This window comes from Meriones unguiculatus, chromosome 6, assembly GCF_030254825.1.
Source record: "Meriones unguiculatus strain TT.TT164.6M chromosome 6, Bangor_MerUng_6.1, whole genome shotgun sequence".
NCBI classification, from domain to species: Eukaryota; Metazoa; Chordata; class Mammalia; order Rodentia; family Muridae; genus Meriones; species Meriones unguiculatus.
Window position 1 is genome coordinate 14,889,465 of NC_083354.1, and position 25,286 is coordinate 14,914,750.

At 42.5% G+C, this 25,286-nt stretch overlaps 1 protein-coding gene across 1 annotated transcript in view; it reads left to right on the top strand.

Moving 5' to 3' along the window:
• Nucleotides 1–1,380: 1,380 nt before the first annotated feature.
• Nucleotides 1,381–25,286, top strand: part of Unc13c (unc-13 homolog C) — a 483,555-nt gene continuing 459,649 nt past the window's right edge. The window contains exon 1 of the mRNA XM_060384763.1: nt 1,381–1,403. The gene's annotated coding sequence lies outside the window, so the exon portion shown is untranslated. The remainder of the gene's footprint in view (nt 1,404–25,286) is intronic.

Genomic DNA, 25,286 nt, shown 5'->3' on the forward strand with positions numbered 1-25,286 from the left:
TGCTCTTCGGTTGAGTCGTCAAAGCTCCTGCACTTTTAAAATGTGTGTGTGTGTGTGTCCACAGAGGTGAGAAAAGGGTTGTATTTTTCTTGTATTTTCAAGACAAAGAGTCCAAAGTCCACAAATTAAGTTTAAACAATAGCAGTGGTTCCTCATCCATTCTTTTATTTTTTTTAATTTTTTATTTATTTTTGGTAATGACCCAGTCCTTAATATGTCACAAAAATGGGAATTCAGTGAGATAATCTTGCTCTTGTTACTCCCTAGACTGTCATTGTTACCTGTTATAAAGCAGCTGTAAAATTGGAATGGAAAGCTTTTCTGAGTTCATCTTGTAATTAGGGTGATTTTTGTCTGTTAAAACTCCCAGAATTCTTTAGTAATTCATTATAGTTGAAGCCTGTGATACCGGAAGCCTCCGTTGCAGAAGCTTCAACCTTCCAGGTTGGAAATCAGCAAGAAGGCACTTAGTCCCTGAGAGAAAAGGCAGCTGGGCTGTCTTGCAGGCTCAAGAAGAAATGTGTAAGAGTGAGTGTGTCTGTCCTTGGGGAACACATTGGTATGGATTGCTGCCTGATAAAACCTTGAGTTTGTTGGGGAAACAGCAGAACATATTCAAAATGGAACTAGCGTTTAGTAAACTTAGCTACTTTGATTGACTTGGAGAAACAGCGTTTGTTATTGCTTCTCTCTAGTTAAAGGAAGTCACCTGTGCCGCTCTGCGATCAGGGACAGAATGCAAGGGGTTTTGTTCAATGCTGTTCATTGACGTGTGTTAAGTAAGATATCGCTGTAGTAGGAACAGCTGGGCCAGGAGACGTCTTCATGCAGGCTGGGGCACTGAAAGAAAAGCTGGGGAAGGTTCCCACAACACTGCAGTGCTTTCCCAGCATCCTCAACAGGATTTGTTGTTGTTGCTGTTGTTCAAAAGGTAGGTAGCTTTATGTAGTGGCCATCATTTATGAGGACTTGCCTTTATATGGTGGTTTGCTTTCACCCATGATTTTTGTTTATTTGCTTGGTTTGTTTTGCTTCTCAGAGGCACTCAGGCGCAGGGGCATCAGGGAGCTCAGTAGCTGAGCACAAGGCTGCTTAGGGAGCTCTCACGGCTCAGCAGCAGCTCCGGGGAGACCTGCAGGTATTTGGCTGCAAGCCCAGTTGTCTCCCTTGCTGTCAACAAACTCAACAAACTGCTAATTTCTCCACCCAGCTTCGTTTTTTTTTTAAATCACCCTCTTGTCTCAAGTCACACACAGTCAGTTTTTAAAAGTGGCTCTAGTTAAATCAGAGCTAAGGCATTAAGCCTACCTATACCCTCTTGTATGTTTTAAGTTCTCTCTCTGATTCTCTCTTTCTCTGCAGAGCATCACTTCGTTGACCTTGATCTTTTCGTTCCTGCCTGGGTGAGTCATTTTATATCTGTCCTCTGAGATGACAGCCAAGTCAACGCTGAGCTCAGGGAAGGCCTCTGTCCTTCTCGATGATGTTAGACATTGACCGGGGCTCCAGGAGACTCTGCACTCCCGTGGCCTGGTGACTGCTGGGTCCCTGGAGAACCCCAGGACTGGCTGTTTTCCCAAGCCAAAGTAGTGAAGTATGGAGACAGCGGCGGCTTCTTCCTGCACGTGCTGGCAGTAGGGGTGCTCCAGCCCACGTCACGGAGTCTGTCTGGTACGGTTTCAGAGGCGTGGGAATGGCAGTTGGTGCATGCCATAGAACTGCGGTGTGTGTGGTGAAGAGATGAGATGCGAGCAGATGTCTAGTCTCAGAATAAGCACCTCCCCTGCTCTGCTGAAGGGAGACATAGGCAGTGGCTGTCTTTCTGCCTCTTGTTTGCTCTGATGTACGGAAGCAGGGGGAAGAACTTACTTATGAAAATTCTGCAACACTAACTGGGCATTAGTGTTTGCCAATTTGCCAACTTTCCTCTGAGGTTTTGCAAATTGCACACTCTCAAAGCAGCATAATATATTGGTTAAATATTTGGGTCTTGTGTTGATTTCCATGTTTTGGACATAGGCTATAGAGTCACTTGGGCTCATTTAAAAAAAAAAAACTCTAAATTTAGGTTAGTATCACAGCTTCATCCGTGGGAGTGAAATGAGAATGAACTGAAGTGGGCTGTTGGTGAGCGCTGGGTGTACCTCACACAGCATTGGTGAGTGTGTCAGGCATGGGTATGGAGAGGGGAAACCTTCGAGGTTTCTCCCTATGTCTCGGTGAAATCCAGCTCTGTGGGCAGCTAAAGAATTAACTCCCATTTCCTTCTTCAGAAACTGGAAGCTTTTCTCATACAGGTCTTTGACTTGCTTGGTTAGGGTCACACCAAGGTACTTTATGTTCTTTGTGGCTATTGTGAAGGGTGTTGTTTCCCTAATTTCTTCCTCAGCCCATTTATCTTTTTTATACAGGAGGGCTACTGATATTTTTGAGTTCATTTGAATTCAGCCACTTTGCTGAAGGTGTTTATCAGCTGTTGGAGTTCCCTGGTAGAGTTTTTGGGGTCACTCAGGTATGCTATCATATCATCTGCAAATAGTGATACTTTGACTTCTTCCTTTCCAAACTGAATCCCCTTGATCTCCTTAAATGGTCTTAACACTCTAGCGAGGACTTCAAGAACTATGTTGAAGAGATATGGAGAGTGGGCAGCCTTGCCTTGTCCCTGATTTCAGTGGGATTGATTTAAGTTTCTCTCCGTTTAGTTTGATGTTGGCAATAGGCTTGCTGTAAATTGCCTTTACTGTGCTTAGGTATGTGCCTTGTATCCCTGATCTCTCCAGGACTTTAAACATAAATGAATGTTGGATTTTTTCAAATGCTTTTTCAGCATATAAGGAGATTATCATGTAGGGTTTTTTTTTCCCCTTCAGTTTGTTTATATGGTGGATTGATAGATTTCCGTATATTGAACCAAGCCTGCGTAAATGGAATTAAGCCTATTTGGTCATAGTGGATGATATCTTTGATGTGTTCTTGGATTCAGTTTGTAAATATTTTGTTGAGTATTTTTGCATTAATGTTCATAAGGGAGATTGGCCTGAAATTCTTTTTCTTTGTTGGGTCATTGGGTATCAAGGTGACTGTGGTGTCATAGAATGAGTTTGGTAGTGTTCCTTCTGTTTCTATTGTGTGGAATAGTTTGAAGAGTATTGGTGTTAGCTCTTCTTTGAAGGTATGGTAGAATTCTATGTTGAAACCGTCTGTCCCTGGGCTTTTTTTGGAAGAGTGACTTTGATGACAGCTTCTATTTCCTTAGGGGATATAGAATTATGTAATTGATTTACCTGGTCTTAATTCTCTTTGGTAAGTGGAATTGATCAAGAAAATTGTCCATTTCATTTAGATTTTCAAATTTTGTGGCATATAGGCTTTTGAAGTAAGTCCTAATGATTGTTTGGATTTCCTTAGTATCTTTTATGTACCCCTTTTCATTTCTGATTTTGTTGCTTTGGATGGTGTCTTTCTGCCTTTTAGTTAGTTTGGCTAAGGGTTTGTCTATCTTGTTGATTTTCTCAAAGAACCAGCTCTTAGTTTCATTGATTCTTTGAATTGTTTGGTTTCTAATTTATTGATTTCAGCCCTGAGTTTGATTATTTTCAGCCATCTACTCCTTTTGGGTATGTCTGCTTCTTTTTTTTTTCTAGGGCTTTCAGGTGAGGCGTTAAGTTGCTTGAATGAGATGTTTTGAATTTCTTCTTGAAGGCACTTAGTGCTATAAACTTTCTTCTTTCAACTTTCATTGTGTCCCATAAATTTGGGTATGTTTTGCCTTCATTTTTATTGAATTCTAGAAAGACTTTAATTTCTTTCTTTATTTTTCCCTGACCCAGCTTTCACTGAGTAGTGAGTTGTTCAATTTCCATGTGTGTGTAGGCTTTTTGCTATTTCTATTGTTGTTGAGGTCCATCTTTAGTCCATGGTGGTCAGATAGGGATTATTATTTCAATCTCCTTGTATCTGTTGAGGCTTGCTCTGTGACCAACTATATGGTCTATTTTGGAGAAGGCTCTATGAGGTGCTGAAAACATAAATTCTTTTTTGTTTGGATGAAAGGTTCTGTAGATGTCTGTTAGGTCTATTTGACTCATGACCTCTGTTAGAATCATTGTTTCTTTGTTTAATTTCTGTTTTGTTGACCTGTCCTTTGTTGAGAGTGGGGCATTGAAGTCTCCCACTATTAATGTGTGGGGATCTATTGTGGTTTAAGTTTTATTAATATTTTTTTTACAAATGTGGTGCCCTTGTATTTGGGACATAGATGTTCAGAACTTTGTTGTCACCTTGGTGGAATTTTCATTTGATGAGTATTAAATGATCTTCCTTATCTTTTTTTGGTTGAAAGTCTATTTTATTAGATATTAGAATGACTACTCCTGCTTGCTTCTTGGGTCCATTTGCTTGGAAAACTGTCTCCCAGCCCCTTATTCTCAGGTAATGTCCATATTTGTGACTTAGATGTGTTTCTTCTATGCAACAGATTGTTGGGTCTTGTTTACACATCCATTCCATTAGTCTGTATCTTTTTATTGGAAAGTTGACTCCATTGATGTTGCGAGAGATTAATGACCAGTGGCTGATAGATCCTTTGATTTTGATGTTGTTTGATATTTAATCGTTCTTGTGGTTACCATTTTTAGGATATAGCACATAAAACATAAATATTTGTTGTATTCATGTAATTTGTGACCTTTCACTCCATGAATAAATCACAAATTTGGTGATTCTAGGGACCTAAAATAAAAACCACCATGTACAGTATCTGACTGCATGAAAGCCTCTCCTCTTCTCCTAGAATCGCTCTGTTAGCAGCCCTCCAAACTGCCAGCCTCCCTTCAGAGATCACTGGGATCAGATCTCTGAACTTGGCCAGTAAGATAAGTGAGTTCACCACTGAGCCCTCAAAGGGAGAGTTTGGGTGGGACTGGGAGGAGATGAGGGAGAGGCTGCCGCAGGAATACAAAGCAGAAAGACACACATGGCATATACTTACTTATAAGTGGATATTAGATATATAATATAGGATAATCACACTAAAATCTGTACATCTAAAAAAGCTAAGCAAGAAGGAAGACCCTGGGTAAGATGCTCAATCCGCGTTCAGAAGAGGGTAAAAACAAGGAACAAGACAGGAGCCTACCACAGAGGGCCTCTGAAAGGCTCTACCCAGCAGGGTATTAAAGGAGATCCTGAGACTCATAGCCAAACTTTGGGCAGAGTGCAGGGAATCTTATGAAAGAAGAGGGAGATAGAAAGACCTGGAGGGGACTGGAGTGCCACAAAGAGAGCAACAAAATCAAAAAATCTGAGCCCAGGGGCCTTTCCTGAGACTGATACTCCAACCAAGGACCATTCATGGAAATAACCTAGAACCCCTGAACATATGTAGCCTATGGTAGCTCAGTCTCCAAATGAGCTCCCTAGTAAGGGGAACAGAGGTTGTCTCTGACATGAACTCAGTGGCTGGCTATTTGATCACCTCTCCCTGAGGGTAAGGGCAGCCTTACCACACCATAGAGGAAGACAATGCAGCCAGTCCTGAAGAGACCTGATAGGCTAGGGTCATATACAAGGGGAGGAAGACCACCCCTATTAGTGGACTGGGGAAGGGGCATGGGAGGAGAAGAGGGAGGGAGGGCAGGATTAGGAGGAGACAAGGAAGGGGGCTACAGCTGGGATACAATGTGAATAAATTGTAATAAACTTTAAAAATTAAAAAAATAAATAAAAGTTTGAAAAAAAACTTTAAGGTGAGGTCTGCATATGCTGATTAGAGGCATGGTGAGCTTTTTCAAGAACCTACTTAGTTGCTAATCACAGTTTCCAAGTCTAAAACTAGGAATCTCCAACGAGTCTTTATTACAAAGCACAACCCAGGAGCTCTTGCAACTGGCAAACATACTCTCTGTAGCAGTGTACTGCGTTCTCAAGATGGGAACCTCAAGTTTAGTGTCGAAAGATTTTGCATGGGGCTGAGGAGATGGCTTAGAGGCTAAGAAGAGTTGAGGTGCAGGGCGTGAGTTTGAAACCCCCCAGAACCCACCTCAAAGTCCAGAGAGACCTGTAACCCAGCATGGGGCAGCGAAGACCGGTGGATCCAGAAAGCTTGCTGACGGCCGGCCTAGCCCAAAGCACAACTTTCCAGTTCAGTGAGCAAACCTCCCTCGAGCTAATAGGTAGAGAGCTACAGAAGACACTTACCCACTCCGGGCTGGGCAGATGTGTGCACCAATGCATATTGTAATGCAATGCATACATACACACACACACAAGAACTCATCATTGGAGCACTGCCATGTGCTTTGGAATGACAAAGTAAGGTTGACCTATTCACTGTGTTCTTAGCATACTAAAGGGTCAACTCAGTTCTCTCTTTCCCTGCAATTAGTGTTCCTGGGGTCCCAGGTGCTTGTATGTTAGAAGGCCAGAATTTCTTTGTTCTTACTCATTTAGTCTTATTTAGCACGTTTTCTTTTTGCAACCAAACTTTTGCATTTATTCATCTAATGCATATATAGAATTCTGTCTAAAAATGTTCCTTATGATAGACAGTAGGGACAGTTTTGAACCCCCATCTCCGGTCACCTTCCTCACTCCCAGTATTTTCTTCCTGCAATGTAACTTCCTTACTTTTTCCTGTTACTGATTAGGTAACATTCTATGAAAAAGATTCACATTGTTTGGGGGTTTTTTGGGTTTTTTTGTTGTTTGTTTGTTTGTTTGTTTTTTCATTTCTTCCTTGGCTTCTGAGTCACCTCCATATCATGGTCACAAAAAAATTGTTATCTTTTCTTAGAGTCTTTCCATTTTTTTCTTTCTTTGTTTTTTTCCATTCATCTTTTTAATTTTCTCCGTTTCTTTCATCATTTATTCTTTTTAATTTTTCTCTTATTTTTTTTATTATTGCCTTTTCGCCTTTTCAATGTTTGAGAATAATTCTAGAACTTAAGTGTTATGGCACATCAGCAGTCAGTGCTTTGTTTTTGTTTTTCCTTGTTAAGTACTCTTTTGTAACTGTTGGACTCACCTTCTTATTAGACCATTAGCTCCTCGGTATGTATGACACTTTAAGTATCAGAGCCTTAAAAACAAGCTCAAAGGCAGTCAAGTGTGATACATGGTAATAATCAGAGTGGGTGGAGTTTTCACCAGTGGGGCCCTTTTCTCTAAGGGCCCCCTTCAGAGCATTGGCTATATGCTCGGCCTAACATGCTCTAGGTACTCAAGGCCCCCAGAACAGGAAAATGAACAAAAACGCATGGTTTTTGTGACCTAAGAGTTTGATTCTTGAGAGGGAGTATTTTAAGTGAATATATAAATCAATAATTCACACAAAACTTGCATTTGCTACAAAGCACTGACTGCTGATGTGCCATAACACTTAAGTTCTAGAATTATTCTCAAACATTGATTACCATGGGGAGACACGAAGTAGAAAGCTCAAATCGAGTTTTGGCGGCAGGAATGCTGGAGGTGAAATTTGAAGGACAGGTAGGAATTCTATCCCAGTGCTGGGCATCTTCCTGGCATCGGGGACATCATAACGTGGCAGGAGAGGGAAGCCTCCTTGGGGATGAGAAGGAAATGGATACTATTGTGACAGGAAGGAGAGTGCTCTAGAGTAGTGGTTCTCAACCTGTGGGTAGCGACCCCTTTGGGAAGTGGGTGACCCTTTCACAGGGGTCACATATCAGATATCCTGCATATCAGATGATTACATTACGAGTCATAACAAGTCGTGAAATTACAGAGTAGCAATGAAAATAAGTTTATGGATGGATATCTCCACAGCCTGTGGCACAGTATTAAAGAGGGGCAGCATTAGGAAGGTTGAGGACCAGTGATCTAGAGTGCCTCGTCTGTGTTTGAGTGGGAAATTGACCCCCTGTTTGAGTTTTACCCAAAGATCTTCCTGGTGCTACTTGTAAAGACTGGCTTTAATATTGTTGTTGGGCAGTTTCTATTCACATTTAGAAACAACAGTCCATCTACTGAAAACGTGGAGCTGCTGTGCTGTTTACAGCGCTCTTGTGTCGGGGGATCAAACTCACATCTGCAGCCCTCAGTTGAAGACGGTCCGTGCCAAAGGCAGCTCCTGCACCAAGCAAAGCAAATGTAAATATTGTGGCTGATACCAAAGTTGGTTAATTCTCCACGGAGGCTACATATCACATACCAAAGAAGTCAGATTGCTTAAATATTAATAACTCCCAGATCTCCGTGGTCTAATAATGTCTTCAATGAGACACCAAATCTCTCAATATTAGGGCAGATTAGAGCTACTTATGGCAGAAAGGACTTCGTGTCTGATTCTCCCGGATGTAGCTGGTGGTGAGTGGTTTGGAACAGATCTAGGTCGAACAAATATAGATGGCTCCTGGCTGTGTTGTGCCCACCCCACAGTTCAGTGACACTTTATGTTTTCCAAAGCACTTTTGTGTCCCTTATGTAGTATCGAAAGTCTAGTTTTAAATGTCATTTGACTTAAAAGTAATTTAAATGGAAGAGCATGTGTGTCATGGAGCATCAGACAGCATTTAATAATGGTCGTGAAGTCATCTTAGCACCGAATAAGATTTTTGGATTGTGACTAGCATTTAAAAAGAATGGAGATGAATAAAATAATATGGTTCAGGGCACAGAAGAAGAATTATGTATTTTTTACTTATGTATGTGTGCCTGCACGTAGACAATGTGGATGCAATGCCTGCAGGGGCCAGAAGAGGGCGCTGGATCCTCTAAAACTGCAGCTGTGAGCCCCTGGGTGTAGACGCTGGAAACTGAACCCAGGTCTCTGCTGGAACCAGCCCTTTTTGCCATTCGCCCATCTCTCCACCCCTAGAATGCCGCAGCTGGAACAAACCTTTGTTTCGGGAGCAGTTAGGGTTACAGAAGTAAGTAATAAATTATGTCAACAATGTTGGCTTTACAAAAGGTTCGCCTAGCTGTACTGAAACCGCATTTCTGCCACCTGACAACCAAGCCTCGAGTCACCTGCACCCCCGGGAAGACAGCCATTCCATTTCTACCATGAGGCTGGTCCAAATAAAGGATTCACCCTTACACATTCATTAGTAGCAAGCAGGAGGACGGTTCCTATGACGCTTCTGTACATATAAATCTTTTTAGAAATGAACACAGGTACACACACGAGCACAGGTGGAGGGCAGCAGACAACTGAAAAGTCAGCTTGATGGACTTAACCAAATGAACCCGGTGGGAGGCAGTGGCCCCGCAGTGACCTTCGTGCAAGTGTGAGGTTAAACTTAGGGGTAAGAGATTGAAATCTGTAAAGCCTGAGGTGTTGGTAGCCAACATCTTTCCTGCTGATATTTGATTTTTACAAATATAATGATGTCACCAACATTATGCATCTAGCATGTGGATAAAGAGAAATTTTAGTTTGTGATTGTGATTTATATAGTTTAGTGTAGTTTCTTATTTGTTTGTTTGTTTGTTCCTTTTGCTCCATGTGGGTATATCCTTGCTTTTAGGCAGACAAATCCAAAATGTAACCTATATCTTCCTGGTCACAAAGGCAGTGCGCATCTTGATTTTAATCAGAAATCTTTGGGTGCAGTCAACTGGCTATTATTGAAATCAAAATTCACTTATTTATTGAAACAAACAAACAAATGAAAGCAGAAACCTTCCGTAGAGTTTGAAAGTCAGTGAAACTGAAGAAACCAAGGTAAGAGGAGAAGAGAGCTGACAGCTGAAAATGGTGTTTTCACAGCTGTTCCGAGCCAGACACTGAAGCAGGATGTTGCTTCAGTGAATAGTTTTTTTACGAAGAGAGAGTAGCATTCAGTTTAGAGGGAGAACGTTCCAGAATAAAGGGAACTTGTTTGCACTCTGCCTGTCTTTTAGGAGCTAAATGTCACCAGGTGACTTAGACTGTCCACACACTCTTCAAATACCTTGAGTCTTTTCACTCGGATACACACCCCCGTGTGGCTTTTACTCAAAGTATATACATCCGTTCTTTTTATGGTACAAAGGGAGAGACACCATAATCTATGAGAAAAGAAAATACTCTAGACGCTTGCGTTTGGGCCCTGTCAATATTTCAAACCCCAACGGGTCTATGTTTGGTATTCGGCCTTCTCCAGGGAGAGGCCTGTTTTCAAGGCAGTTGTGAGAGCAAGTTTGGGAGGTGAGAGGAAATGCATTTGAGAGGTTTGGCCAAAAGCCACTTGCTTGTGTCACTCTGAAACACCTCGGCAGTCTGTCGTCCAGTAATTCTTAAAGTCCTTTAAGTTAAGGCAGGTAAGGCCTTTGATTTGGATTTTAAACACAAGCGTCTCCCGGCATTGTGCTGTTGCCGCTCCGGGAGCCTGACCGCCTCATTTAATTTGTGGTGTCAGGAGAAAAAGTCCCCAGTGCACACGTGAAGGGCTGACTATTATTTACCAGCGACTCTGGCTCGGCGCCTAATCTTCAGATGTCTCTAAAAACTATTCTGTAAGGGAAGATTTTCCTTGTTCAGTCTCGTGAAAAATCTTTAGGCCTGGACAAACGCTTTGTTTTCACGGTTGTTCCTGACTGTGTCTCTAAAACAAAATGACATCTCAGATGAGGCCTTGCGAGGCGGCTCCAAGGGTTTGGTGTCCTTGAATAGTGCGTATGTTGCTAACACTCCAGTGGGACAGCTGTCTGAGAATTCTCAGGACGCTTGTAAGTAATGAATGTGTTGGGCCAGGGACAGCACCATGCTATTCTTGTTGGTTCAAACAAGACAGCATAGTTGTCTTTGTTTTTTTTTTTTTTTTCTAACGAGAGACGCATGCATTTTTCAAACATATTGAATTACAGTGGTTTATTCAAGGAGGGATAAAGTAAAGGGGGTACAATGTCACCCATTTTCTTTTTTTTTTAATATGAAATGATCAGTGTGGAAGAGAGTAGGTGCAGGTAAAAAAATAAATCATTTGAATTTGTATACCACTTGAATTTGCGTGTCATCTGAATTTGTAAACCGCATGCTTTAATAACATCTATGTGACCCTAGCCAGGGTTCCAGTCAAGTAGTTAGATTTTTTCTTTTATTCTATGAATCAAAATTAAATTGCACATATGTCATAGTGTGCCCTATTCATTAGAGCAGCACAATATGCTCACTACCAACCCCATTAGGAGGAGAAAGACAGAGAGGATGATATAATTATGTATACATAATTATATATAATTACCTGTTGTAGGGTCAAAATATAGCTCAGTGTTAAACATTTGTCTCAAATAATCCTCAGCACTGAAAACAAAAAAAAGAAAAAGAGGCCCTGTATTTTACCTTCTCTGGTAGGTGATATGCGAAGCATCTAAGAGATAGGAATACAGAACAGAGCGCTGCCCTAAAAAGGCACGCCCAGTGGAGAGGATAAAACTTGTCAAGTACAGACACAGGCGAATGTGGTGGCTGGAACAGCACAGACCTCAAAACACCAAAACGGGGAGGGATCTGGCTTGGGTGGCTCCAGAGGGGGTTGAAGGAGTGGTGAGAATTCTGCCTGCCTTCCAGAGGAAAGGGCGGTGGACATGGAATGGCAGGGCAGGTGAGCATATGCCAGTAACCTATGGCTACTGATCTGTGGTGTGGGGTAAAGTAATGAGAAGCAGCTTCCATGGTGTGGCAATTTGGTTGAGTGAGCACTGCTCCCTGGAGAAATGATACCAAGCAGACATCTCAGCCCTTTAACGTATGCTTACACTTTACTCTCTGTGTTCCAGGCACAGCTCTCAGAGCTTTATAAATGCTACTGCCGACTCATCTCTATCACAACTGGGTCAGGTAGATTATGGCTTTGTTCTTATTTATCTTGAGAGGAAGGTGAGGCATAGAGGGATGAACTAGTGCTCACTAGGACAAAGAGCTGCCAGGGAGGGAACCAGGACTCAACCCAGACTTTGAATTCCATGTTCTTTACCATGCAGAGGCTCTGCATTCAAGGTTAGGACCTTACTTGCAAAGATCATGCTGGGTAAGAGGCAGAGATGGATCGGAGAGGGTACAAGGCTCTAGACAGTCAGGGGAAACTGAGAGGTGAGTGCAAGAGCCTTATGAAAGGATGAATCAGAGAGGAGGGAGAAAAGGGAGGTGTTTGAAGATGGACATGGTTGTGCCAACTGTGGAACCAGAAGAGGAGGAGCTAAGAGTCATGGGTCAGAATATAGAGCTTAAGAAAAGAGGGGTTGAGGCCTCAGGTTTCAGGTTCGCTAACGATTCTGTTAGTGAAGCAAGAAATGCTGAGTCAGAAAGGAGGAGAAGTGGTGGGAATTATCTGTGGAATCTGTAGGGGAGTTATATGTGTGTATACACATATACATACATATGTACATATATGTGTGTGTGTGTGTGTGTGTGTGTAATTCAAAGGTAGAGCCTGCTCCTGGCACTTCGTTCTGGGAGTCATGGCTAGAACTGTGCTCCTGTGTGTGATCAACCATGGAAACAAATTCTTATTGGTTTAGTTTTTTTTACAAATATACACATTGGATTTGCATCATTTAGCATAGAGGGAGGTTGGAAGAGAGCTCCAGAGAGACCAGCCTCCCCCATGCCCTCTTTAAGAGTAGATCAGAAAGAAACAAAATAAATGAGAAAATGGGTGGATTTCCACTTGCCCGTCCGTAACCAATAAGCTAAACTAATCAAGTGCAAACAGCTAAAGATTGACGAACTCGGAAAAACGTGTTCTGTAAAGTGTAAGCATAAAGGCTGCCCATGAGCTTAGAGCTGGAGCAGTCTAAACAGGACGGGACTTTAATTGTGGGGGTGAAGGTAAGCAGGGAGAGGGTGCATTACATAAGGACACAAGAGCCACCTCATGTAACCCTGTGTTCTAAGTTTAAAAGCCATTTGAAAAGCCATGTAAACATGGGGGAAGATATGAAAGGAGAAGCCAGAGGTGTGCACTCAGAGGCTTGGACCCCTACATGGTCACAGGGTGGTCTTTGTCCTTCCTGCAGGAAAGGCCGTTGATTAAAGACGGTTCCTGTTCACCCCTAACCACTTAGGCTAAGTGCTGTTCTAGGTGGCAGATACATTGCAAAGACACAGTACTTTCCCTCAAGGGCAGTGTGCTGTGGTGTGTGTTGGGGAGCAGGGGGCCCAGGCGGTGGCAGTGGGGTAAATGCTTCACCGCTGACTACAGCACAGAGGCGTGAAGTCTTGCCAAAGAGTTTCCAGTGCTTTCACTGAATAGCTCTTGGTTTAGTTCGGAGGATGGCCCCAGGCTGTCTCAATATGAGATCCTTTATTTAGGTCAAATGGCTAGTATTTGTCCATCTTTTCAAACCCTGGGCCACTTTCTGCTTGTTGGAAGGGGAGATAGAGGTTTCCAATATAGTAACACCCCACTTGGGAATTATCTGTTGACGTGAGCAAGAAGTCTTTATAAGTCTCATTTAGATTTCTTCTATGTTTACTGTTTTAAGAAAGAAGTGGAAGGCGAGGTATAATTTAATGTAAACTTTGTAGAATAGTTTCTCACGATTTGCTAATTACGGTCTCTGAGATCTTTTCCCATATTCTCCACCACACACTCTGATGTAGACCATTAGCGCTCATCTCTGTTGAGCAGCCGTTAGTTCACATGGCTCAGGTCTGCAGGCCAGGGAAGACTCCTCATTCTGAGCTAGCCCCTAAGCAGAGGGCTTGGAACATCAGGGCATTTTTTTTTTTCTGTTAGCTTATACTATACAAAATAAAGGGTCTTGTGACATTTTCATGCACACACGTCATGTGTTCTGATCACATTCCCTTACTAATTTTTATCAAGACACCTTCTCGGGCCACATCAGCTTGTGAAAATCCACGGCCCCAGAGCTGTGTTCCAGGGATCGCCTGGTTATGGTTCATAGCAGTAGCAAACAGTTATTAAGTAGCAATGAAAATAATTTTATGGTTGGGGAGTCGCCATAACATTGGGAAGTGTGTTAAAGGGTCACAGCATTAGGAGGGTTGAGAACCCACTGTCCTCAGTGACCTCAAGGCATACTAACCTGGTTAGCAGGTCCAGCAAAAGTTCTTTCTCTTTGAATGCTTGGAGATCATCAAGCCTGGTTGCAAGAATGCTGTCCTGTTGAGTCATCTCACCAACAACAAACTTAGGTTCTTTTTGAAAGATTTTTACAAATTAGTACTTATGAATGTTTTTTTCCTTCATGTATGCATACATGCATGGATACAGTGCCTTTGGAGACCAATAGAAGACCTCAAATACCCTGGAACAGACGTATACAAACAGTTCTCGGATGCTGGGATGCTGGGTTGTTTCTCAGAATTGAACCTAGGTCCTCTATAAAAGGAGCTGCTGTTCTTAAGCACTAACCCGTCTCTACAGCCTCTCAGAAACTCATGTTCTCAATGAGCACCCTTCAAGTTCTTCCATTCCTAGTAACTAACGAAAAAAAAATGACTCATTTTTTAAATGTCTGTGGCATGCTTATTTTTAAAGGGAGATAACCTTCAACCGTAGGACCCTGTCCTTATGCTAACTCAAACCTATCGTGTTGCAAGTCAAAGTGATTCCTTTGGCTCTGTCCCAGCAGAGCCAGAGACCAGCTGGTCACAACGATTTTTATTTTTGTTCAAGGTATATTCCTCCTCAAAGAGTCTGAAAATGGAAAACCTTGACCATGAAGGACAAAATCTGGAGGTCGCACAGGACGTTGTGTGTTTTTGGCTTATGTGTGTGTGTCCCGTTGAAGGGTGTGAGAGTTAACCCATGCTGAGCCTTTAGTGGTGGGGTAAGTTGATGCTCTTGGGTAAATGACTCAGAGGATCACTTCTTGAGGACCAGCTATTCTGGAAGGACAGGAGAATGCTTTTCTAGAGACTAGGGGCTCTGGAGCCAGAGGCATTGTGTATTGGTTTAAAAGTATGTACTGCTCCTCCAGAGGACCTGACTTCAGCTCTTAGAACCATAGCAGAGGAGCATAACCGCCTGGAACTCCAGCTCCAAAGGACCTGATACCCTCTACTGGCTTCCACAGGCACCTGCATTCACATGTGCACACCTCTCCTCCACAAACACATGCACATCATTAAAAATTAAAATAAATAAACCTTAGCTGCACGTGGTGGCTCTAGTATCTTTGATCCCAGTACTCAGGAGAGAGGGTAGGAAGATTTTTGTGAGTTTGAGACCAACCTAGTATATATAATGAGTTCCAGGACAGCTGAATCTACATAGAAATACCCTGTGTTAAAAAAAAAAAATTACTTCATATTTATTACAATTTATTCACTTTGTATCCTAGTTGTGGCCCCCTCCTTCCTCTCCTCCCACGCCACCTTTCCTCCCTTTTCTCCCCCTATACCCCTCCCCTAGTCCACTGATGGGGGTGGGTCCTCCTCCCTTTCTATCTGACCCTAGCCTATCAGGTCTCATCAGGACTGGTTTTTGCATGAACTCAGTGGCAGGCTTTCTGATCACCTCCCCATGAGGGGTGGGGGGAGAGCGGGTGCAGTCTTACCAGGCCACAGAGGGGGGGGGAAAACAAAAACAATTTTTAAAAAAAGAGGTTCTGAAGAACCTGGACTCATGGTCTGGAGCTGTACGGTCAATGGGATGGTTAAGAAATAGAAGAATCCATGCTGGTTAAGATGTTGTTGCTTGCTATGGCAATAGCATCTTTTTTACTGTAGGCTTACATTTTTCAAACACCTACTTTATTTAAGGTTCTTAAATGCCTCTACCTCCCTTCCCACAGCCTGCCCTTAAATAGGTTAGTAGTAGTAGACCTTTTTTATCTACTTCCTGCTGATTTGGGTCTTTGGGTCCTTTGGGGATTACCAAACTCAGGCTACCAGCGGTCTAGTCAAACAGCAAAGCAACAGCAGCAACAGGAGGCAGCAGCAGCAGCAGGATCCAATAGAGTCCGCCTAATCAGCTTGTGTCCACCTGAAGTGGAAATGGCAAAACTCCACCAGAGCCGCACCAGCAGCTCTTTGGAGTGCTTCTCTCTGAGGAGACCGTTGGAGAATGGAACTGCGCCAAAGCATAGTAATGCAAAAGCACAGAGATGCAGAAAGCATTGCGTTGTCTCGCTGTGGGCATCTATTTAACCCTACTCAAAGTCCACACGAGGCTGCTTTGCAGCTCACAAAACCCATGTCCCTCAAATGAGGTGGCTTTCAGCTGATCAACATCAAGCGCTCTCTCAAGAGGACTGTTTTGCAAGGGCAAAAACAACATTCCCACATTCCACACTTGGGACCAAAGCAAAAAACTTTTTTACATAATACAACTGAGTTTCCAAAGAAACCAGAAACATCTACTTTTCTTGTTGTTGCTGTTTTTGTTTTCTAAGACAGAGTTTCTCTGTAGACCAGGCTAGTCTTGAACTCGCAGTGACCTGCCTGCCTCTGACTCCCTAAGTGCTGGGAATGAAGGTGTGCCCCATCATGCCTGGCTAACAACATCTTCTTTATTACCCAGCAAAAAGAGTCAATGCATGCAGTGTTTGCCTTTGTTGTTCATTGTCACAAAGAAATAAGCTAGACCTTGATTTGAACTCAGACTTTCTAAATGCACATAATTCACTCACCATCTCACTTATATATTATCAAACATTTGAGTACTGATTTGGCTAGGCCAGTAGTTTCCAAATGTGAATGCCTATTTGAAAGATCTCAGAATATTAAAATATGAGCCTAGATGTTGCAATATAACCGCCACAGCCTGTCATCTGGGCTTCAGAAAGGCTCAGATCATTTCAGAATGTACCAAAATTAGTGATGTATGATGCCAGCACTTGTGAGGAGCCAGGAAATCAAAACAAAATGGCACCCTTTAAAATCATCAGTGAAGAAGGGCTAGAGGGATGGCTTAGCAGTTAGGAATACTTACTTAACCATAAGGAATTTGGATGCCAACACCCACATCTAGGGCCTCACAAAGGCCTAGAACTACAGTTACAAGGGATCCAATGTTCTCTTCTGGCGTTTGTGGCACCCACACCTGCGTGCATACCATACAGACAGCACGTGCACACATACACAAAAGAACAATCGGATGAAAATTGGCAATGAAACCAAGGATCCAAACTCCATCTGAAATATAGAGAGTAAACACCAGGCCTCACAATATTGTATATTCCGGGAATATACAATAAAAATTGGTAGTAGTTGCTAAATTTTACAGGTTGAGTAGCTGATTTTTTTTTTCAGGGGATTAGGAAAAGTGTGGCAAAATAGAATAAGATTTCTGGGGCACCTTGCATTTCTCTGAAGGGTGAAATGTGGAATGCAGGCTTCCTTTGTGTTCAAACATTGAGAACAGAGTGGATGAGAGAGCAGGCAGGTTGTCACCAAATTAGCCTTTCCCAGTGGGCTTCCTTTCATGTCATGCTTCACACTCAGGTGTGTGGAGAACATGAAGATGTGCTTTGAGAATTTTTTTTTCTTTCTCATTGATGTCTGCGGCTAAATAAAGCACAGGTTATAACTTACACATACACGGAGGGATGGAAAGGCATCAGTTAGCTTGACGGAAATCAGCTGCCCCTGACTCCCAGGAGACTGAGGGATTGCTGTGTTTCCTCTAAGCCTGTGATGAGGACGAGCTGGGTTTTTCTGGAAGGGTGGCTGCAGCCTGGCACTCTGCATGGCTCCCCTCTGGAGTGGCCCAACAGTCAAGGCACATTAGCATTGGGTCTCCCACTCCTGTCCTCAGCCCTAAGGAGTAGTTAGGCTTGGATATATTTATGGAACAGCAAAAGGAAGGCATCACCCAAGAGTATCTCAAGACAAGCAAAATAAAGATTCCCTTCCAAGGGCTCACATAAAGCCAAAACAAATTTGCTCTAAAAATGGACGCATTATAAATTGAGGGCACTTGCCCTGTGGCAGCAACCAGAGGTGGTGACTCAGAGGCAGAACTGATATTTGGATAGAGTTTGCATGTCCGATGACATTTGTCATTGTGTGTGCCACCACGTTAGATATTAATGTTGCCTTGGAAAGCATCATTGAGTGGAATTTGGAGAGATCCCAGGGCTTCCCACGAAATTGCCTGCGAGTCACGTAGGATTGACAGGGCTGATCATCACACGTCTGATTTTGTTCTTATATTCCCTGGAAATGATGTCAGAGCAGAGTCCGGAGCTCCTTAGCAGTACAAAGATGCTGTGACACAGGCAGACACGTACCACAGGACACACCAGAGCCAGAAGAGACTGCATGGCTCTGGATTCTAGTTGGCTGAGTCGTTGGGCAGCACGGCTCCCCTGCCTTTTCTCTCTGTCTCTGTTCTTTCTCTTTCAGACCTCCCTACCAACATTTGAATGAGCCTAGAGTCCTCATCATTATGGGCTTGGGGAGAAATGACTGTTGCATGGCCTATATGTGTACATCTTAGTTAACTAAGCCACTGTCATTCTGTAGCCAAAGTCAGCCCTGTATGCAAGCCTGCTTCATACTTACGCTGTATTTCATGCCTGAAGCTGCAAGGACTCTGTGTGTTGTCTCTCTTAGTTAGACTGTGGACGTCTTGAGTCAGAAACAATGTTTTTCTCCGAATTGTGACCTCTTACTATACATTTTCACACAATGATGACTATTATTGAAAATTGGTTTAGAAATGGAGTGCCTCGTGTTTGCTAAGGAAGTAATACTGAGAAGTGCTGAAAATTAGCTCACAGAAGACACACCCATTTATACGTTGACAAGTCTTGCACTCTAAACCCAAGCCTCTACTTTCAGGTCCAGGGCTATTTCTACCAGCGTAGTCTCTTTTGATGATGAAGACAGATGACAGGTTAGATGGAAGCACAATATTTTACAGCTTGCTACCGATAGCCAACATCCAGCTTCTTACCGTATAGTTCAGATGGAAGCTATCGGCTTGACTTGTCTACAGCAGAGCTGATAATTCATGTAGTTCTCAAACAAGTTTAGGTTAAGCTAGGTTTTCCCCTGAGTGGTTGCTTGACCGAGGGAATTCTCGGTATGAAAATTAACAGAGAAATGTTATATGACTAATTACAAAAAATGTTATGGGTATGTTCATGATTTACAACTATAATAAAACATGTACTTGCAGTCATATAAAGAAAGACTGTAACCATATGAATTGTCGTGTTCATAATTCATATTGATACTAAAATTAAGATTAAAGGCCAACAATGAAGGTTAATATTACTAAAAAACTAGCCCAGTTACAGTGCTAAGAGCTGATCAGGCTGACGCATTTGACATTTAACTCACGGCTTTGTTTATAATAATTTGGTGAGTATGTGATTAGGTGTGGAGCATGCATACATTTATGTATGAATGTATATCTGGTCACAAATAAATCAAAATATTAGTACATGTAAATCCAAATGAAATTGAAATAGATGTTATGAGTGTGAGTTTTTAAAATAATATCTTTGGTTGCCTGAAATATCTGTGTAGCAAGACAATTAGACTGAATTGCAGCTGAGGGTTTCTGTCTTCCTTTCCACGGCTCAAATAAATTAATTTTCTAAGAAATGTATACACAGGCATTTATATTCATCCTAGCCAGGAGACAAGTTATGACAAAAAAAGAAATCTATATAATTTTAAATATTGAGCACACCATGAATCAAGATAGTGCATAATTCTAGGAGAAAAGTATTAAGAGGAATGATGACTTTTCAGCTGTTGTATTCCTGCTATCTTATTACAATGAAATGAAATAGGAAATGGGGGAAATTGAACCCACTGCATGTAAAATGCTGTGATAATGGGAGTAAGGGCATTTGCCCAAAGCACAGGGCAACATGCGGCTGGAATCTCAGCCTAAGGACATCTGGCTACACCTAGAGAATCCTGTGCAAAAAGCTGGAGCAGGCATGGCAAGGTATCTGCAGCAGTTACATGCACCGGGGAAGCAGGATCCCAAGTGGAAAGGAGGCTTTGGGCCTTGAGGATCCCGAGGCTGTAACTGTCAAGTCAGCAGCAGCCACTCCCCCTCTCATCCTGCCACACCTTATGCTGGCCCCTGTGATTAGATGTCATCCTGTGTAATACAGCAGGGGACTGGGGACATGGGTCAGGTGAGGTGGCTTGTAATCCCAGTTAGGGAGAGACAGAGACAGGTGGTTCACTGGGGCTCATTGGCTAGGCAGCCCAGAAAAGTTAGCAGGTTCCAGGCCAACGAGAGGCTGTCTCAAAAACAAGATATGCAACACCTGAGGGGTGACCCCCAAAGGTTGTCCCCTGGCCTCCATAAGCATGTGCCTACCCCCACCTTACACACCCAACTCCACACCGAAGAATGCAGCAGAATGGGTTACAGAACAAACGCAGATTTCATGCTCACTGATCAAAAACAGATGTGCACCGTCTTGATCAAACTATGGTGTGATGCTTCCTTAGGTGGGTTTGGAAGTTGAAGGAGGAGGTCACTGATGACGCTACTGGGATAAAGTATCCTGAGACTTTCGCTGTGCATGCCAACATATTGAGAACAAGATGAGTGTTTGGATTGGGATAAGGTTGGGGGCTCAAGGAGTGAGAAGCCCACTGAGTCTTCAAATTTACCACACAGGACACTCCTGCATGCTTAGAGCTCTAGGTCTACTGCAGTGGTTCTAATCCGTGGGTCGCCACTGCAACAAGGGTCACACATCAGATATCCTGCGTATCAGATGTTTATGTTATGATTCATGAAACAGGAGAGTTACAGTTTTGAAGCAGCAAAAATAATTTTATGGTTGGGGCTCACCACAAGACGAAGAACTGTATTGAAGGGCGGCAACATTAGGAAGGTTGAGAACTGCTGGGATAGTGAGAGAAAGATGTCAATAAACATCTTCTTAGGAAGGAAACCAAGCAAACCGTAGTGATAATTGTACCTCGCCCCAAACAGTTTGTTTTGGCAAAGGAGGTAGACTGAGAAAAATTTTGTTTCTCATTCTCAGAGAACTTTGAAGAGGCGAACTGTTCGAAGGGGCTAAGGTATGTATTTCATCTAAATTAGGAGCATAAGACTGTGGAGACACTTTTGAACAATAGGCAATAAACTGAAGAGAGTTGTAGGCAATTTTTACTACCCATCCTCTTTCTTCACCCTTGCTCTAAAACAGTTGGGAGAATGGCAGTCAAGTGCACAGAGTCAGACAGACCTCATTTGAGAGCATTCTAGAGATATAGTGTGATCTCTTTCTCCTCCAAATATTGCTTCCCAGTTTACTTGGGATGGCTGTGACCCAAAGCAACTTGGGAAAGAAACACTTTATTTCAGCTTATAAATATACTCCATCATGAAGGGAGGTCAGGGCAAGGGTTTCAAATAGAAACCTAGAGGTAGAAACTAAAAGCAGAAGCCATGGAGGAATGCTGCTAACTGGCTTGCTCTCCATAGCTTCACTAAACCTACTTTTATATACACCATAGAACCGCTTTCCCAACGGTGGCACATGCACAGTTGGCTGGCTCCTCTTATATCAATCACCAACCAAGAAAATATCCTACAGACATGTCTACAGTTCAGTCTGACAGAGGCATTGTTTTTTTCAATCGAAGTATGGCATCGGCTCAGCCTCAGGGTAACACATGACTGTTGACTTACATGAGTCTCCTTGTTTCTTCCCTGCCAGGGTGAGAGTGCAATTATATAGCCCCTGTTCATTGTCAGCCAGACTTGCTTTCACTGAGACAGAGCATACACTCCAAGGGAGGGTAGAAAGCATCGAATCTGAGTGGTCCAACTTAGTGACGAAGAGGTGGAAGGCTGATGCACTCAGAGCTATCCCATCTTGCCATGGTAAGGTAATGGCATGGTTCAGGCTCTCCAGTCTCACTCCAGGTTTTTCTGACTGCATCTTTCTCCAGCCCTACCCTTGCTGGTGTCCACACTAGTGACCATGTTAGTTCAACTGCCTGCTGCTGGTATTCACTGACTGACCTTCTAGCTTGCTCAGTTTTGGAAGTTTCTATCTGTTTTGTTTGGTTGGGGGCAGATGAGCTCAAATGAAGACTTTTTGGGGTTGATCATTTATTGTTTGCAGTGTTACTTGACAGGTTGAACGGACATTTTTTGTGGATTAAGTTTCATAGTGAAAAACAGATATAAGCTACAGTAGTAGAGAGACTTAATAATATACAGAAGATCATGTTAAATAGAATACATTGTATGGTCTTTTCCATAAAGTGAATTTCTATTTACGTTTTTCCCGGGGACTTTATTGCAATATCTGAGCTTGATACCATTGTAATAAAATAAGACCCAAGAAGCAAATCTTTACAAATTATATTTTAGAAGAAAAAAAGCTCATGACATTTTAATAAACGGAGTAGAGTTTCTGAAAGGCAGTCTGTGGAACTCTCTGGGTACATATTCTTATTTTTTTTCTGTTTAAAAAAAAAACTTTACACTTTTATACTTAAAGAAAGCAATGAAATCACTCTGTTATCCTGGCTTTCTGTGGGCACCTAAAAGGCCACAACCTCTGGGGACTTTGCCATTTTGTCCCATTTCATGCAGGGACAAGAGGCTCGCTTTCACCTTAGCATGTTCGATGACTGAAATGTCAGCTTTAATGGTCAACCTGACCAAATGTAGAATCACCTAGAAAGAGTTAAAAAAAAAAAGCACTTTTTCTATATTAGGTTGACCTGTGGGTGTACCTGTGAGGAATTTCCTGTCAGGTTAACTGACATAAGGGGATCCCCCGCTGTGGGCAACACCATTCCCTAGGCTTGATTTTTCTGAACTGTGTTAAGTGTTGAACAAGGAACTAACCCCATGGGCATTCCATTCTCTCTGTTCTGTGGGTGTAATGTGTGTAGCTGTTTCAAATTCCTTCCATCCTCACTGCTCCACCATGATGGACTATAACCTGGAATTGAGAGTCAAATAAATTCTTCCTTCCTCCACTAAGTTTCTTTGGTCGGGGTATTTTATCAGAGGGAAATAAAACTGGGATCAGCAAAGAAGTAAGGTCTCTAAATCTTGGTTTATTTATTTGTGTGATGTCATACCTCTGCCTTTAAGCATTGTGTGAGAGCTTCATATGACACTCTAGCAGGCTGACTAAGACCAGAGCACAATACACTATTTTTTCCCCTCTAAATGGTACCTTGGGTTCTATAAGATTTCAGGAACAGAACTGAATGTGACTATTTTTTGAGAAATTGTAATTGTTGGCTTGTTTCAAGTTTAGCTAATCTTTTACAGACATTAGTCTACCATTTAATGAAAGACTTTTAAAATCATAGGTCTGAAGCTAGGCCTTGAAACTAATGCCAATACAATTTCTTATTCATAATTATCACGGGCATGTGCTATGCCCATGTGAAGTAAAAATATGTTCAAGAAATGATAGATTAGCTATTCAATAGCAGCCAATCACTCTGACAGCCTTACTGCCATATGGACTGTCTTTGGAGGTCAGAGCTTAAGTTGGTCAGTATAAATGTCTGAGTAGACAACTCATTGTTCTTCATATAACAAACAGATCTTTAAAAACCCACATTCTGAGTAAGGGCCTGTTTTGTTGTGGTGCCCGAGTCTCTTCTTTATGCCTGAGGATTCCTTGCAGCTTAAAAAACCTCTCGGATTCTTAAGGGTTGCCCCATGCAACGGAGCATCCATGGCTGAGAGAGCCAATCAGCCTAAGCCTTGAATGTCTCAGTTCCCAGCCATCCTCAGCACTGTCCCATCGCTACCCCTTCTCCAGGAAACTTCTACTTCCCTTCATGGGAAAGGACCCTGTTTTCAGAGGACTCAATAAGACCTTAACTTCATAATGAAGGATGGGTTAAAATCCAGCACTTTAGGGCTTTAGCGTCACCGTGCGCAGTTGCTAAGAGCAGGTTCAAATCAAAATGAGCAGCAGGCAGGAGGTCACCGCCTCAAAGCTCTGTCATCTCAAAGCCTTCATTATCCTAACAGTAAAAGCAGGGAAAAGTGAGACTGTTGAGAATATATTAAGCCAGTTGGTGTGTGTGAGTATCTAAGATAAAGAGTGATTTTTATCTTTGGTGATATTACTGCCGTAAGAAAATACACATCCCTGAAAAAAGATAGTTTGTCTCTAGTTCCTGTCTTCCATATATATGAGGTAATCCACCTGCTAAGAGACCTGCTATTTGCAAAGCATTCTCCGCGGATCAACAGCACTCTCTAGCCCACTCCCAATAATGGAAGCTAACAAATTTCTTTCACACAACTTATCATACAATTTTTCTTAAATGCCATTTAATTTTTTTCTGCTTAAGCTCTAAAAGTTTAGGAGACACTGAAATATTGAGCTGTGGGTTCTCTAAGAGACATCCTTTTATTTTACTTTTTACCGTGAGAAACTTGGGAGCTTGGACATAGAAGGCTTATATTGTTTTAATCTGACATTGATACATCAGCAAATTAGATTTCTGCTTATATTTTCATTAAATTCTTTGCTAATACCGGACAAAAGGCAGCAATTTACTGGCTTAATGAATTTTATTTTTCCACACCGGAAACTTTAATGAAAACATCAGATTAACAGATGCACCTTTCCTTGAACAGTAGAAGGCAGAGCCTGGGTTTAATGGTACTACTTCGGTAATAATTCTTAGATATTGCAGTTTTAATATACTGGCCATGTTGTGTTAATTGACATCTCATATATCCTCTTTCTCATTATGAAGTAATAATTTAGTCATTATTTGTTTCAAGTCAACTTAGAAGATGCATGTCTGATTGTGTAGGAATGTCAAACCACAAACATGTTTCCCCTTAGCACCGCTGGGCGCTGTAGCTGACAGTGACAGTCCTCTGCATCAGCACACAGGTGAACCAATATACGGGGACTCTTTTCCATGCCTTATTATCAGGTGGCTGTAGAGAAAGCCCCATTGCTAAAGAAGAGAGGGCACAGACTGCATGAAATATCAGGGGTTTTAGTGTCCTTTTAACCTTCAGACATAAAATGTAATCACAGACGTGAACCTGCTGCTCTGATCAATTCTTTCCTCTGCCGGAATGTCAGCGTCATCTCCTGCCCTCTTCAGAACCACCTGGTCACAACCAACCAGCCCTCACCAGCTGCTCTTGGACACGATGCAACTCCAAGTCCTTAGGAATCACACTCATTCAGAAGGAAACCACGACAGGTGTGGTTGTGTCTTCTGCAGCATTGTGTCTTCCAACGTTGTCTTGTGGCTATCAGAAAGCTCATTTTCTGAAGAACTGTCTTTCTTTCCCATTGCCGTGAAGAACCACCGTGGCCAAGGAAACTCATAAAAGAAAGCATTTGATGGGGGGTTTGCTTACAGTTCTAGAGGGTGGGTCCATGACCATCATGGCAGGAAGCATAGCAGCAGGCGGGCA